At 45.8% G+C, this 14,382-nt stretch overlaps 1 protein-coding gene and 1 long non-coding RNA gene across 9 annotated transcripts in view; both read right to left on the minus strand.

Annotated features, from left to right (window-relative positions):
* SLC8A3 (solute carrier family 8 member A3) overlaps positions 1–14,382 on the minus strand; it is a 147,600-nt gene that overhangs the window by 71,913 nt on the left and 61,305 nt on the right. The gene's annotated exons all lie outside the window — the stretch shown is intronic.
* Positions 4,238–8,390, minus strand: LOC131517428 (uncharacterized). 2 transcript variants are annotated; one of them, XR_009264590.1, is made up of 3 exons: positions 6,946–8,390; positions 6,552–6,689; positions 4,238–5,085 (listed from the first exon to the last, which is right to left on the minus strand). It is a non-coding gene; the product is annotated as an uncharacterized LOC131517428 (long non-coding RNA). The 2 variants fall into 2 exon arrangements; XR_009264589.1 differs by having other exon boundaries at positions 6,552–8,390.

Genomic DNA, 14,382 nt, shown 5'->3' on the forward strand with positions numbered 1-14,382 from the left:
AGGAACTTTATTTTTATCACCTAGCACTCTCGTCACGCAGCACAGTGACTGACAGACAGATGATTCTTAAGGAAGTGGGTGGGGGACAAGCCAAGGCTGGGGGTTTCTGGTTCTGTCAGTTTGTTCTCATGTGGCCTCTCAAGCCTGGTTGCATTCGTATCCTAAAGCTGTCATCATAAATTTCCACACATCGAGTGGCTTGAACAAACAGAAATCTATTGTCTCAGTGGTCCTGGAGACCAAAAGTTTGAGATCAAAGGGAGGCGGGGCTGGGATCCCTCCAGAGGCTCTAGGAAGGTATACTTCCTTGACTCTTCCCACCTTCTGGGGGCTGTGGCCCCCACGTTGCTAATGTATCACTCCAGTCTCTGCGTCTGTCATCACATGACCTCATCCCGTCTGTCCGTGTCTCTTTTCCTCTTGTAAGGATGTAAGTCAGATTGGATTTAGGCCCCACCCTACTCTGGTGTAACCTCATCTTAACTTACTGCATCTGCAACAGACCCTATTCCTAAATAAGATTACATTGTGAAGGGGACATAAACTTTTGGGGAATACTCTTCAACTGAGCATGCTGGGCTTTGTGCTCAGTGCGATTCGAGCATGGGGACGTGTTGGAATGTAGTGTCTAGAACTGAACTCCTGGGGCCGTGATGACTAGTGTGGCAGGTGGGGACAGCCTAAGGCACTGGCTCACTGCAACAGAGAGCAGACCCTGCCTGCTTCTTCCTTTTATAATCTCGTATTTATAAAGTCATTTGTATTCCAGAAAGGACTGTTACTTAGCCATTCTTACCTCAGTGTTAATCCCCCAACACAGAGAAAATGATCCTGCCAAAGGGAAAGGGAGATTAAAAATGAGGCGAATTAGTAAATTGTTAGCACTATAACCACAGGCTAAATCAACATGCACAGACAGAACCAGGATCGCTTAAAATTGGTTCAAAAATCCACCTCTGTGCTAAGGGAAGCAACACATTTTAAAGCGTGCCATTAAGTCACTTGTCCATCTTGTTCAGTTATAACAAGTTCAAGGTCAAACCAGAATACGGCAGCCTAACCTGACGGTGGCACAGGGGACACTTAACTTTTTCTGATGTTCCTAGGTGTTGGTGGCATTTTCCTCTCTGAAGACTCATGAATTCCCGCCGCTAGAATACCTCAAACTATGCCCTTCCTAGATGGTCCTCATAACGCAGAGAAGTCTTGTACCTTTGTTGAAATCAAACACAAACGGAGGCCAGACAAAAATTTCTTGAGCAGACAAAACCGGTTTAGTCATACAAGCCAAGCTTAATTTAGCTTATTTTGCAAGACAAGTGAGGCTAACTTGACCTGGGTGCTTCTTGCAAGTGGAATTTAAATTGTTCCCCCAAATTGACATGAGGTAACCACTAACCAGTTCCCTCCCGTTTAAGAAAATTCTCATATAAATCAATTACTATGGAGAATAAACACTCAGTGCCTCCATAATACAGAAGCTGCCTAGAACAATACATCTCTGAGCCTCATTCCATGTTTTGGTTGGAGTGTTCCTGTCTTTTCAGCGTGTGCGCAATAAACTTATGCTAATTATTACGTCAGTGATTCACTGGTTTTACTTCCGGCTTTTTTCTCCCCCCTAAACTTTTGATACCTTTTTCTCCAAGAGAGTTTGTAAACAGAGCCCTAGGTTCTTGGATACTTGGTAGGACAGGCTAGGCTGTATGAACAAAGATAAGTCTTGGGGGCAGCAAAAGAGTTTAAGCAGGAAGAACTTAACCCTTTGTGGACCAGATGACATTTCACACTTGTGGGGCGTTAGCACTGCTAATATCTGAGGATCATCTAGGATTTGAGAGCTGGAAGGGACATTTAGTTCAACCTTCTCATTTTGCAGATGAGGAAACTGATGGGGGAAGGAACTAAACTCAAGGACACATTTAGGGCTTTTAGCTGAGCAGGGAATGGACTCAGGTCCCTTGTCACCAGTCACCCTTCCCACTGTGCAACAGCATCCAGAAGAAAAATGTAGGTGCAGAAAAGTGAACGCAACTCTCATGTATAGCTGCTATGATTTAATTGGCATTCTCTAATCCCTGTCCCTCACCCCGAAAAATCAGGCCCAATAATGCAAAAGGCTAAGATTTTGTGAGACTTATTGGCTTGAAAAAGCATTCTCTAAACATCTCTTCTCCCTGCTCCCATCCCTACCATCCTTTGGCAATTCCATTAAAAATAGCTTTGACTTGAAATTGGCCTGGAGATCATCACTCTGCAATTATATAAGCCCTCAACTGAACATATTATCATACCAAGCAAACCCCAGATGACTATGGTGGGGCTGTGTTGTCTGAGCCCAAAGCCAAATCCCTGCTGGGTCTGCAGATGCGATGAGGATTTCTCAGACCTACAGACGCCTCACCTAGGCAGGAGTGTGTGTATGCTTGTGTGTGTGTGTGTGTGTGTGTGTGTGTGTGTGTGTGTGTGTGTGGAGATGTTCCAAAGTCCAAGAGGTGGAGCTTCCTAATCTCAGCCTCTCTCTATGTGTCATGGCCAGGCAGGGCTGATATGAAGTGGACTTTGCAGGCTCCAGGGGGTGCTGATGAACGAGGGTCTGGTTCCCTGCAGGATATGATCAGGAATTCTCTACACGGAGATGACTTGAAAGATGGAGTCACAGATTCTGGAGATGCTTGTGCTCTAAGAACATTCAAAGATCTTATCTGTAGACCTCTGCCCTTTTCTTCTCAGATGAAAGACCTGTGACCCCATGGGATAAAGTGACATCCAGGAAACAGCAAGAGAGAGGCAAGAGTTAGGCCTAGACACCATGGCACTTCACTCCGTGCCCAATGTGCTTTCCTTATACCAAGCTTCAGGATGTGTAATCTTTTTCCCCACTCCTCCCCCACCAAAATTTGAGAAAGGAGCCCCTTCCTCCAATAAGGTGCTAAAAAATAAACTTTTGCACAAAGTAATCCAGACACCAGCATTTTCATTGCTAGCCACTTGTCTGGGGTAGTGAGCTGGTTAAAAGAAGGGATTCTTTCGGGGCACCTGGGTGGCTCAGTCGGTTAAGCATCCAACTCTTAATTTCAGCTGAGGTCATGATCTCAGTTTCATGAGTCTGAGTCCCGCGTTGGGCTCTGCACTGACAATGTGCAGCCTGCTTGGGATTCTGTCTCTCCCTCTCTCTCTGCCCCTCTCCTCCTCCTCTCTCTCTCAAATAAATAGATTTAAAAAAAAAAAAAAGGGATTCTTTTGATTTGAATCCCAGTGCCTCAGTCTTCCCATCTGCAGAACAGGGTCAATAATGCTCTTCCTTCACAAAGTTCTCATGAGGAGTAGGTGGATTAACTCATGTGAGGCACTTGGCACAATCCCTGGCACACGGGTGGTACTGACCAAGCCACGCTGCTCGTACTGCTACTAAGCCCAGACATGAGAAGGAGGGAGACTAGAAGAGCAACAATCAGGAACTCCAGCAGGAGGAGGGAAGGGCGTTACAAGAGAATATGAAAATGACAGGTGGTTGCAGATGCAGAGTAAGTGTGGCTTCAAACAAATCACATTTTAAAACAAGGCACTGAAGAGAAGCTTCTCCAAGTCAGCGAAATGTCTCAGTCCCTGTGTACATCCTGCCCTTACAGACGGAGGAGCCTTCGGGAAGACATCAGGGTTGGTCATTCCCCAGCAAGCTGCCTGCTGCCCAGTAGCCCAGCCTACGACAGGCAGATCACAAGTGCCCATTGCTTCCTACCCTGCTTCTGCTGACATTTGACTCCTTACGTTCTTCTCTTATTCTGGAACAAGGATGGACAAGAACCGCTTACTGCAGAGGAACCACCCAGACAAGTTCTGGGGTCTTCCGAAGTTGCTCTTGACTCCTCCCTGCCTATAGCTCAGTCCCCTCAACTCTGGCCACTGGTAAGCTCTACGTTCAAGTCTTTATTTTCTCCTCGCTAGCTTCTTGCGGATAATCCTTCCGGGGGCACAATTCATTCTCAAGAAAGGATGCCTGTTCCTTAACAACCTTTCCAACATGTCACCAAAGAAGACTCCAAAAGACATCATAAGAGGCCTTTTTGAAGGTTCTCCCACCCTCAAGTCTGGGGCTCTCAAGAGGAACCTGGGTTGGGGCAAAGATGATGTGGGTGGGAGCAACAGGGCGATGCAAGTAGAAAGAACATATGCACGCGTACACAGATACACACACACACACACACACACACACACACAACTGGTCTTCTCGGCACACAGTAAAATATAGCTTTATTGGATATAGCCATTCAAATATTATCCTTCCCTTAAATATTTCAACCTGGAATGAGTTTAGACTTACTCTCCTACCATATGAAACCTCCAAGGGAAAGGAATGCTGAGCAGTTCATGCTATCTCGAACATTCAAGAGCTGTCAATGCAGGGATCCTACAGGACACTGCTCAGTAAAGTCCTGAAGCTCCACTCTTTCATGGAAGTGCAAAGGTTTTTGTTGGGAATCGTTTCCATGTGACACATTTTGCTTTTGGGAAATCAACAATCTGGGCACAAAACCAGTATTCTTCCCTCCACTCTAGCGACAAGAGCACTGGATAAAAAGCTTGATTTCCAAGGATGCCCTTAAGTCACTCATGCCTTAGGGGTAAAAGCACTCTCAGTTTTCTGAATATTGATTCCTTCACTAGGTAAATGGGAATAATTTGACCTGCTGTCCCCTATATGGATCCCCTAAGCCTTCATGTTTCTATAGGGAATTAGGGAACTTTGTGAGGGCCTTGTTATAGTCAAGCAACACTGGGGATCCCATTGTTATGGACTAGATTGTGTTCCCCCTCAAAATTCGTATGTTGAAGGTCTAACACTCCCCGAAGTGATACTAGGAAGTGTGTGATGGGGGAGAGGGTGGTAAACTGGGTTTAGATGAGGTGATGAGAGAGGAACATCCGTCATGGGACCAGTGCCCATATAAGAAGGGGAAGAGACACCACAGCTTTCTTTCTCCACCATGCAAGGAAACAGCGAGAAGGCGGCTGTCTACACCTCTGGAAACATGCTCCCTCCAGACATCAAATCTGTCAGCACCTTCATCTCGGCTTCCCAGCCTGAAGAAATGTGAGAAATAAATGTCCATTGTTTTAAACCATCCAGTCTAGGGTACTCGGCTCTAGCAGCCCAAGCTAAGACATGCACGCATCTGATCTGTTCACCCCAAGAATCATACAACGTCTTAGCTGGAAGACTACCTCAGATCTCATCCAGTTGGACTTTATGAAGGATGAAACCAAGGTGTAGAAGGGAAACGTAAACTGCTGAAAAAAAAAAAACCACACAGACGCTCCCAACGGTGGCATGTAACCATCATGAACGGAGGGCTCTTGAGTTACGGCTTGAATTTTGGATTTGCCGCCCACCGCTGTGTTAAGCTTGCACTAGCCATGTTATGCCTCACAATCGGTTTTTCACCCTTTATGGGTTGTTGTGAACAGTAACTGAAATAATACTTAGCACACTGCCTGGTAGATAGTAAGTGTTGCATAAAGGCTAGCTACATGTGGTAGAGACCGGTAAAGACTCAGCCTCCCCTTCCGGAGTGTAGAGCTGTTGCTGGAACACGGCTGACCGGCCTGGGGTTACATTTCCCAGCCCCTCTTGCCTCTAGGGAGGGCCACAGGACTGCGTGATCACCAGAGGAGTGCAGGTAGACGCGATGTGTGCCGCTGCTGGGCCGGCTGGGTAAGCAACGGGTGCACAGGCTGCCCGCCTCTACGGGTTGGATTATGCCAGAACAACCGTGCAGCCCCAAAATGGAGGCTGTGGGATGGAAGCTGTGAGATGGAAGCAGCCGACATCCCTGAGTAGTGGCTTGGAGGAGCACTACCCGTCCAGGACGTGAGACGTGGCTTGAGTGAAAAATACACTTTTACTGTGTAAGCCAATGAGATCGGGCGTTGTCAGCACAGCTAGCATGAAGCACCCTGACCAATATGCTATTGCTATGATCACTAAAGTAGACAAATGCTCGGAAAATGAGAGGGCAACTGGAGGGTTTAACCAGTGTGACTCTTGCCTTTAACTTCTGAGTCTAAGGGTGGGAAAGGGGTACATTTGCAACACCCCTACTGACACTAATCCTCATGCTCAAGGGCCTACATTCTCCTGCTATTAAACAGCAGAGGGCAAAGAGGCAGAGTCCAGTCTGGCTCCGTCCTGCCCGGAGACTGACAGCCTTCCTGGTGAGTGATAAGAGGATTCTAAATGATCTCAGCCCTGGCGGTAGGCTCCTGTAAACCCCTGGCAAGACTGGTGAAAGAATTAGAAACACCACAGGAAGGGCAACGGCAGGGAGGCACTCAGACAGCCCGGTCTTCCCTTCACCGTGAGCTTGCTTATAACCAGCGACATAACTGAGCCTCGGTTTCCTCATCTGTAAAACAAGGCACTGAAGGCCCAAGGATCCTTTGGGCTCTAATGATCTGGGGCTTTTACAAGTTCACCCATTCAACAAACATGTATTGAGCTCTGAGCTGGGTGCTGGACGTACAAAGATCTTTAAGATACGGTCTCTGACCTCAAAATGTTCACAGTCCAGAAGATGTTCACAAAATGTTCACCGTTCACAGTGCCTGTCGTGGGGTCAGGCGTGATGGAGGTGGCCTTTATGCTGTGTTCTCTGCCCATGTGGCTGCTTACGAGCTTCGTTTACCACCTTTATATAAAATACAAAGGCAGAGGGGGAGAAGGTCTATTTACAAGTCAAGTACCCTAAGAAAGGTCTTCATTCTGGAGCAGCCCAGAATCTGCAACATGGCAACAATTCAGAAAAGTCTCTTTTTTTCCTCCCTAGCAACTCAGGAGCACTGCATTTTAGACCCCCCCCCCCAAAGGAGCCCCTTATCTCATACTCCCTCGTCAAATAAAACTAAGGCCTAGAGAGATTAAATAGGTCATCTGAGGCCATTTACCTGAAAATGAGGTCAGGTCCAGGCTCTCTTTGCCCATCATCTTGATCATGGCCTTGGAAAAGAAGGGAAATTTGAAAAAGCTTCCCTGCTCTACACCCATGGGAGTCCAGGTGAGCGTCTCCCGCTGCAATGCCACCCAGACCCCTTGCTTGGAAAAATCTCTGGATTTCTTTAATGGACGCCCATAGTTCTGATGTACGGTCGCTGAGAAAACTTGAGACCAGTTGCTTCCTTAAGTCTCCCAGGCTCAGTTTCCACATACTATACCTCTTTTGATTATGTTTAAAACTCCAGAACTGCAAAACTCGTCCTGCAGCCCAACAAGGGTAGGGGGTGGAGTGCAGATTGTGAGCCAGAGCCAACAGTCACCTTCTGGTTGAAAAGATTCCACCCTCTGAGGAAAACAAAAAGCCCCTTCCTCTGTTGCCATGGGAACAGTTCAGCAATGTTATGGATGCTCTGCAGGAGGCCGCCATGGAGCAGAGCTGGGGAGAGGGCTTTCTTGCCAAAGAGCCAGGAAGGCTGTTTGTGAAAAAGCAATTCTGTCAGCACTCCTAATCTTGTGGGGGGTGCTGGGAGTGGTTCCCCAGCCTCTGGCCCTAGGGCATCTTCGTACATGGCATTACCCAGCTGGCAAGAAAAGGGGCCAGGACCCAAGGCTCACTTCAAATGACTATGGAGTAGGGTTCTCTGTGTAAAGACTCAAAGTCACTGAGAAGAGGTTTCCTCATCTCCACTGGTACAGCTGTATCCCTGTCCCACCAGCACAGGGTGACTGAGCACCTCTCATCTGAAGAAGCCAGAGATAACCAGAAAGCGAACCATGTTAGAGACGATTTGGTGGAGCAGGGGGAGGAGGGCATAAATGGAGACAGTGGGCAGCCTCGAGCCTCCCGTGCGACTTTAGAATCCTTCGTGACTCCCACACCACACCACACATTCACACAAAGGTTGACAGTGATTATTGTCTCCTGACCCATATTTCCTTTTGCTCTGTTTCACAGAAGACTCATTTCTCAACCTACTGCCAGCTGTTTATGACTCAGACACACCCCTGGGGAGCGCATCCCCTGTCCAACCCTCATGAAGAGCTCTGGCTTTCCTGGCCAAGGGCAGGAAAGGGGCTCTGATTATGTCAGATGGGCCTGGGGCTCTTTGACCTCAGTCAGGATAGTAAGCCTCAGAGTCTCGGTTTCCTCATTTGTAAATTGCATGATAATACTACCTATCCATAGGATTACTGGGAATAGTATCTATTGCATGGATAGCCTTTAGCCAAGAACCTGGAGTATAACCCGTATTTAATTAATGTAGATTTAGCAGCAGCTGGGTGGCTCAGTTGGTTAAGTGTCTGACTCTTGATTTCGGCCCAAGGCATTATCTCATGGTCCATAGGTTTGAGCCCCATGTCGGGTTCCTTGCTGGCAGTAGGATGCCTGCTTGGGATTCTCTCTCTCTCCCCCCCTCTCTCTGCCCCTCTCCTGCTTGCTGTCTATCTCTCTCTCTCTCTCTCTCTCTCTCTCTCTCAAAATAAATAAGTAAACATTTAAAAAAATAAATGTAGACCTAGCCAAAAAAATAAGTTTAGGCTAAATAAATTTTATAGTTTTCCCAATTGCAGGAAGCTGTGATTTCTTTCCCCACTTCTCTAACAAAAAAAAAAAAAAAAAAAAAAGTATTATGACTACCCTTCATGGTTAGGATTATTTCAACTATTTTTTTAATGTCTTATTCTCTCCTTTTCTTTTTTTTTAAATTTTTTTAAATGTTTATTTTGGAGAGAGAGAGAGAGAGAGAGAGAGGGAGAAAGGGAGGAGCAGAGAGAGAAGGAGACACAGAATCTGAAGCAGGCTCCAGGCTCCAAAATGTCAGCACAGACCACGACATGGGGCTCAAACTCACAAACCACGAGATCATTACCTAAGCCGAAGTCAGACGCTCAACTGACTGAGCCACCCAGGTGCCCCTCTCCTTTTCTTATTCTCCTTTATTAATATTTATTTATGTTGAAAACAAAACAAAACAAAAAAAAACATGGAAGAAGGAACTACAACAAAATGTGAACAGTGCATATGATGGTAGGAGACTATGGAGGTTTACCTTTTTGTGATGGAGATAAGATAAAATATTTTTAAAAGTGGTGTTATTCAACATTCTATGTAAACTCCACCTCTCTTTCCACCATCTACTTAAGAGGTCTTAAACATCGCCTAACTTTAATCATCTTTCCCACAGCAAATTTATTTTCAAGTCTCCACCTCCAGGCCTGGCTTCCCTCCCAGACTTTGGGCCCCCTGGGCCAGCATACATGCATGTGGATGAGCCAGAAGAATCCATAATTAATCAACTGCTCATGATCTATTACTGTTTACAAAGCCCTACCACACGGGTCTCACTTGATCCTCAAAATAACCCTGTGATAAGGAAACGAGTATCATCGCTCCCATTTTACAGAAGAAACAACCAAGACAAATTATAAGGCTTACATATTCCATTGCCATTTCAGTCGCTAGATAAATGGGGGAACTAGAAGTGTAAATCCAGGGGTGCTGATTCCACTTCAGGACAAGTTTCTCCCAGAGGAAAACACCTGGACAGCCATGCTGATTACCTACCTCTCCCCCATATCCGGTGGCTCCTCCAGCCTCTCTGTAGTGATGGCCTTACCATGTCCCCACTCACCTGGTACTCGTCTGACTTCTCTCGTGCTCTTCTCTGCCACCTCACTCTGTCAGTCATGGAGCCCTCGCACTTCTTCTCTTTCAGTGTCTCTCAAGTTGTCCCCATCCCTCCATTTCCACTGTGACCCCTCACGTGCTGGCCCTGGATGCCGCCATATATGCACTGAGGACTCAGCTATGCAATAGCCTTCCAGTTGGTCTCACTAACTCCAATCTCTGGGTCCTTCATGGTAACCAGGTTAATCTTATTTACTGTTTCTAGTGCAAAAACCTCAATAGCTCTGAATTGCCTACAAAATGAAGTTGAAAATCACTGCCTGACAGACAAGACCCTTCTCTAGCTCCTGAATCTACGGATCCTTGGTTTAATCCTTATGATTCCCCCAAATCAGTCACTCAACTCTAACCATATACACATGAGTTGCCCCAAAATGATAAATGGGTTTCTTCTCGGATGCCAAGAGATCAAAAGGTGATGTCTGCCTAGAGCCCTGGGTTAAAGAGGCTTATTATAAACATATTTGGGTCAGAGAAAAAGGGTGCCAAAATCAATTAGCAATATCTGCCACCGTTAAAAGGAGGAGAGGTGGAAGAAGGTGGCATTTCATTTGTATCCCTGGTCTTTTCTATTAGAATGAAGCTCATCTAGGCCATAACTTTACTTTTCTCCCCCAATCTAATTTTCCCTGCAGCCACTTAACAGTACCTTGCACACAGTAGATACTCAATAAATATTTTTAAATGGACTCATACATTTTTCTGAACTCATTTTGACCTACAATAAAGCAGAAGCCCCATAGGATAGAGCAGTGGTTCTCAACCCTGGGGCTGGGGAGCTATATATTAAAAAACAAAAACAAAAAAAACAACTGATGTTTGGGCCTCACCCCTATAGGTTCTGACTTAATTAGTCTGGAAAGGATTGAGCACTAGTAGTTTTTTAAAGCTCCCCAAGGTTGGGAACCACTGGCTGAAGGGAAGGGCAATAGCACTCAGAAGTCCTGCTTTTCCTGAATAGCATGTGATCATGAACTAATCACTGGGTCTCCATTTCATCTGTTCGAAAATAAAGTAGTGCTACTGTGTTATATCTAAGGTGTGTTCAAGTTCTCCCAGTTTTCTCTTCCACTTCCTAAAGAATTTCTCTACCAGTAGAGTCCAGCTTTTATACTAGGGATCTAAAAGCCTCCATCAGATGCTCCTAGGATCAGAAGAAATGGAAAGCCTGATGTATTCTTTTTTTCCCCATTTTTCCAGCCTGCTCTAGACATTGGAAAGATTGCTTCTTATGTCAATCAACCAACCAACTCTATTAATGATGATACGTAACTTGGGGGTCATGAAACCTCACCCACCCTTAGATGTGTGCAACTGACATTTTCTCATATTTGTGAAAAATGCTTTAAGAAAAATTCCTGAACTTCTCTTGCAACCAAGTTGTTGGCTCTAAGACTTCCTATGTAGAAAACCTAGAGCTGCGGAAATTAAGGACTTGAATGAATCCCTATTATTGTTTAGAACTATGCAAGGAGCTGTCTGGAGAAACACAAAGCAGCACAGAACTTTGTCCAGAGAAGCTTAGACTATAACTGAGGAAAGAAAATCAACACATACGTGCGTCCACGCACGCACACACATACACGCACAATTTAGAACTAAATACAGGGCCCCAGAATAACAGTGTTCAGATGGCACCCAGGGGAGCGAAAGATCTATGTTCTTCCCACCATTTCCAGCAAGGCCTCTTTGACCTTAGAGTGCTGGTATCATCCCAAACCTACTATCAAGTTTATTCATGCCATGACTAATTCCTGGCAATGGGTGGGGGTTCCCAGAATGCCTCCTAATTGCTGAGCACAGCAGGAAGTAGCAAGAAACATCTACTACCCTTCCCATCGTCTCTGCCTTCTACTCCCCTAGTAATGGCCCCCAAATTCATTTCCAAGTAATTTACATGCAAATTAGATTACAGGGTCACAGAAAGGATTGGGGTGGGGGAGTAAACGGTATCCCAGACACTTACAATTAAGGACCAAATGTCTGATTCATTGAAAAGTGAGTCTGGGTGGTGCAGAGACTAGGTTCATGGAGGATGTGGTGAACGTGGACCTGGTATAGGTCAGACATCTGAGCAATGTGTGGTAAGTGCACCGCAAGGCAGATATTTTGAACTTGCCCAGTAGCATTTCATTGACAGGTCTTGCAGACCAGTGTTCTTTGGCCATCTCCCAAGGGTTAACTCTCAACTATAATTGTTTCTCTTCCAGTGAGTGTGACCAGTAGTAGCCGAAGGCTGCTGATTGTGATGGTGAGGAATTATGCTGGGTCCTGCCTCCCTGGGACCAGCACCAGAAAGTGTCTTCCCCTGTGGTGGGCTTTCTTGGCTTAGTTCTCCCTCAGAATGTCCTTCTCTGATAGCAGCTGGTTTATGTTCTCTCCAAACATGGCTTCACAGAACATGGACCATCCTGTCCAACCGCTGATTTTACAGATGAGGAGCCAGGCCCTTCCAGAGTAGGGACTTGCCCAGGGCCACCCACTAGGTGGTATCAAGCATCATGACACTCTGATGGTTGGTACTCAGGTCTGAAGGGTACCATGAGGAGAAAAGACACTACACACTTAGCCTTTGGACTTGTTTTCTTCATTCGAAACTCTCCCGTTTGGTGATTTCATATACCTCCAGGTCTTCACGCTCATCTCCACTCTCACCTCCCTCTAATCTGTGTCCCTCGCCCTGAACCTATCCTGAATTCCAGGACCATATTGCCATTGCCTACAACATTTTCACATGGGTGTCCCATTACCATCTCAAAACAACATGCTGTAAGTGGAATTCATCACTAACACCCCCAAATGCCTCCACAAGCTTATTCCCCATTTTCAGATTCTCCAACCTATTTGAAGGGCAGTCCTAACCATTCTGCCATGCAGAATTGAAACTGGACAGTCATCCTTGGCTAACTCTTTATTTTCCCTCCATAGTGCCATTCAGTCTCCAGATCTATTGGTTCTCACCATAGAATGCCTTCTTACCCTTCTCTTCCTGTCTATTTCAGTGGACACAACCCAGGCCCCATCGTCCGCCACCTGCATTACTGCGACAGCTATTTCATCGGTGGTCCTCTTTCTGGATTCTCCCCATCTGCCCCTTAGCGGTCTTCCATATCCCTGCCAGACTAACTCTTTAAGAACACTGATCTTTCCTGTCATTCTCTTACTCAAATGAGCTCCTATGGTCACTTTATTGTCTAGCGAGTAATGTCCAAACCCTTCTACGTATCATCAAGGCTCTCTACAATGTGGCCATACTCCACTCCACCCTTCTCCTCCTTCCACAGGCCCCGCGATTCCTTCTCTTGAACAGACACGCTCTTCCTCCCACATTATCTTGACAAAATGCTACTTCTTCTTTAGGACTCACTTCTTTAACAAAGCCACCCCCCATCCCACACATTCTCACAGAGTGGCGCCGTTAAGAGTTTAAGGTGAAATTGACGACATGCTGGCTATTGACTTTGATATGAAGATATTAGAAGAAGCTGTACAAAAGCAAAACCGTGGACAATCTGAAGTAGTTATGCGGTGACACCTTTTAACATGTTTTATTTCTCCCAATCAAGGACCAGGCCTCAGGCTGTTAAAATCATTCTCCCTCCAGTCTCTGTACCTCGTCGTACCTCCATGTTAGCTCTTACTATCCATCTCTCAAGATAGGTGTTGGCCAAAGAGTTTTCCTTCCCAGTTTAGAGCTCATACAGAGCACCAAGGAGTCTGAACTTAGGGTGCCTTGGTATTTGTCAATGTTATCACCAGGTTAATTAGCCTCTGTTGTAGTTATGGGCATCGTCCTCATTATGGTGCTAGTAGGATGCGGTGGCCTGCATGAAGTGGGCCCCCTTTTTGGCTTGGGCTCTTGGCCTAAATGCCCATGAGTGACTCCTCCACAGAAGGCCAAACAGACCTTGGGAAGGCACATTTTCCTATACAGGGTAGACCTGAATAGAATCCCCCTACACTCAAACTCATCTCAGATGATACCCTGCTCAAGACTGGGCAGGCCACACTCAATGCCTGTAAGGAGAGGAAGAGAGTTCAGATGATGATGGGGTGAACCTGAATAACCTTATCTAGACTCCTAGGGAAGTGCCTATAGAAAACATGGTGTTCTGGAATCTGACCATTCTGTTCTGGACTCCTTTGTAGGAGGGGTAAACAATACTGAGAAAACTTCCTCCCAAAGGCTACCATTACATAATAACTACTGTGTCACTGTAAGTCAGGTGTCTATGCTAAGAGCTTTATAAACATCATCTCCCTTAATCTTCCCAGGAATCCTATGTGCATATTATAATTATTATTATTCATCCTTATTTTACAGAGAAGAAAAGCAAAGTTTAGGAAACTTTAAAAGCATTAAGTAAGCTTCATTAATGTTTTAATGCATTTATTGAACGCTGTGCTCCAGCCACTATGCTAGACACTGTGGGAGATACAGGGATAAATCAAATACCCTCCCTGACCCAAGAAGTTCACAGGCCAGTGGAAGAGACACTTAAGCATTCAAGTAAGCCTGATTTGTTAGAGAGATGGTGAGGTTGGCAGTGACTCGGTGGTCTTAATTAGAGAAAAGAATTTGGGCCAGTGGAGTTGCAAGACAGGTCAGACTTCAAAGGCAGAGATAGGAGGGCGCGTGCTTTCTGCAAACTGAACTGAACTGTAAACTACTTGAGGGCAGAATCGAATCTTCTGTTTA

The sequence above is a fragment of the Neofelis nebulosa genome, chromosome 7, assembly GCF_028018385.1.
Source record: "Neofelis nebulosa isolate mNeoNeb1 chromosome 7, mNeoNeb1.pri, whole genome shotgun sequence".
Lineage (NCBI taxonomy): Eukaryota > Metazoa > Chordata > Mammalia > Carnivora > Felidae > Neofelis > Neofelis nebulosa.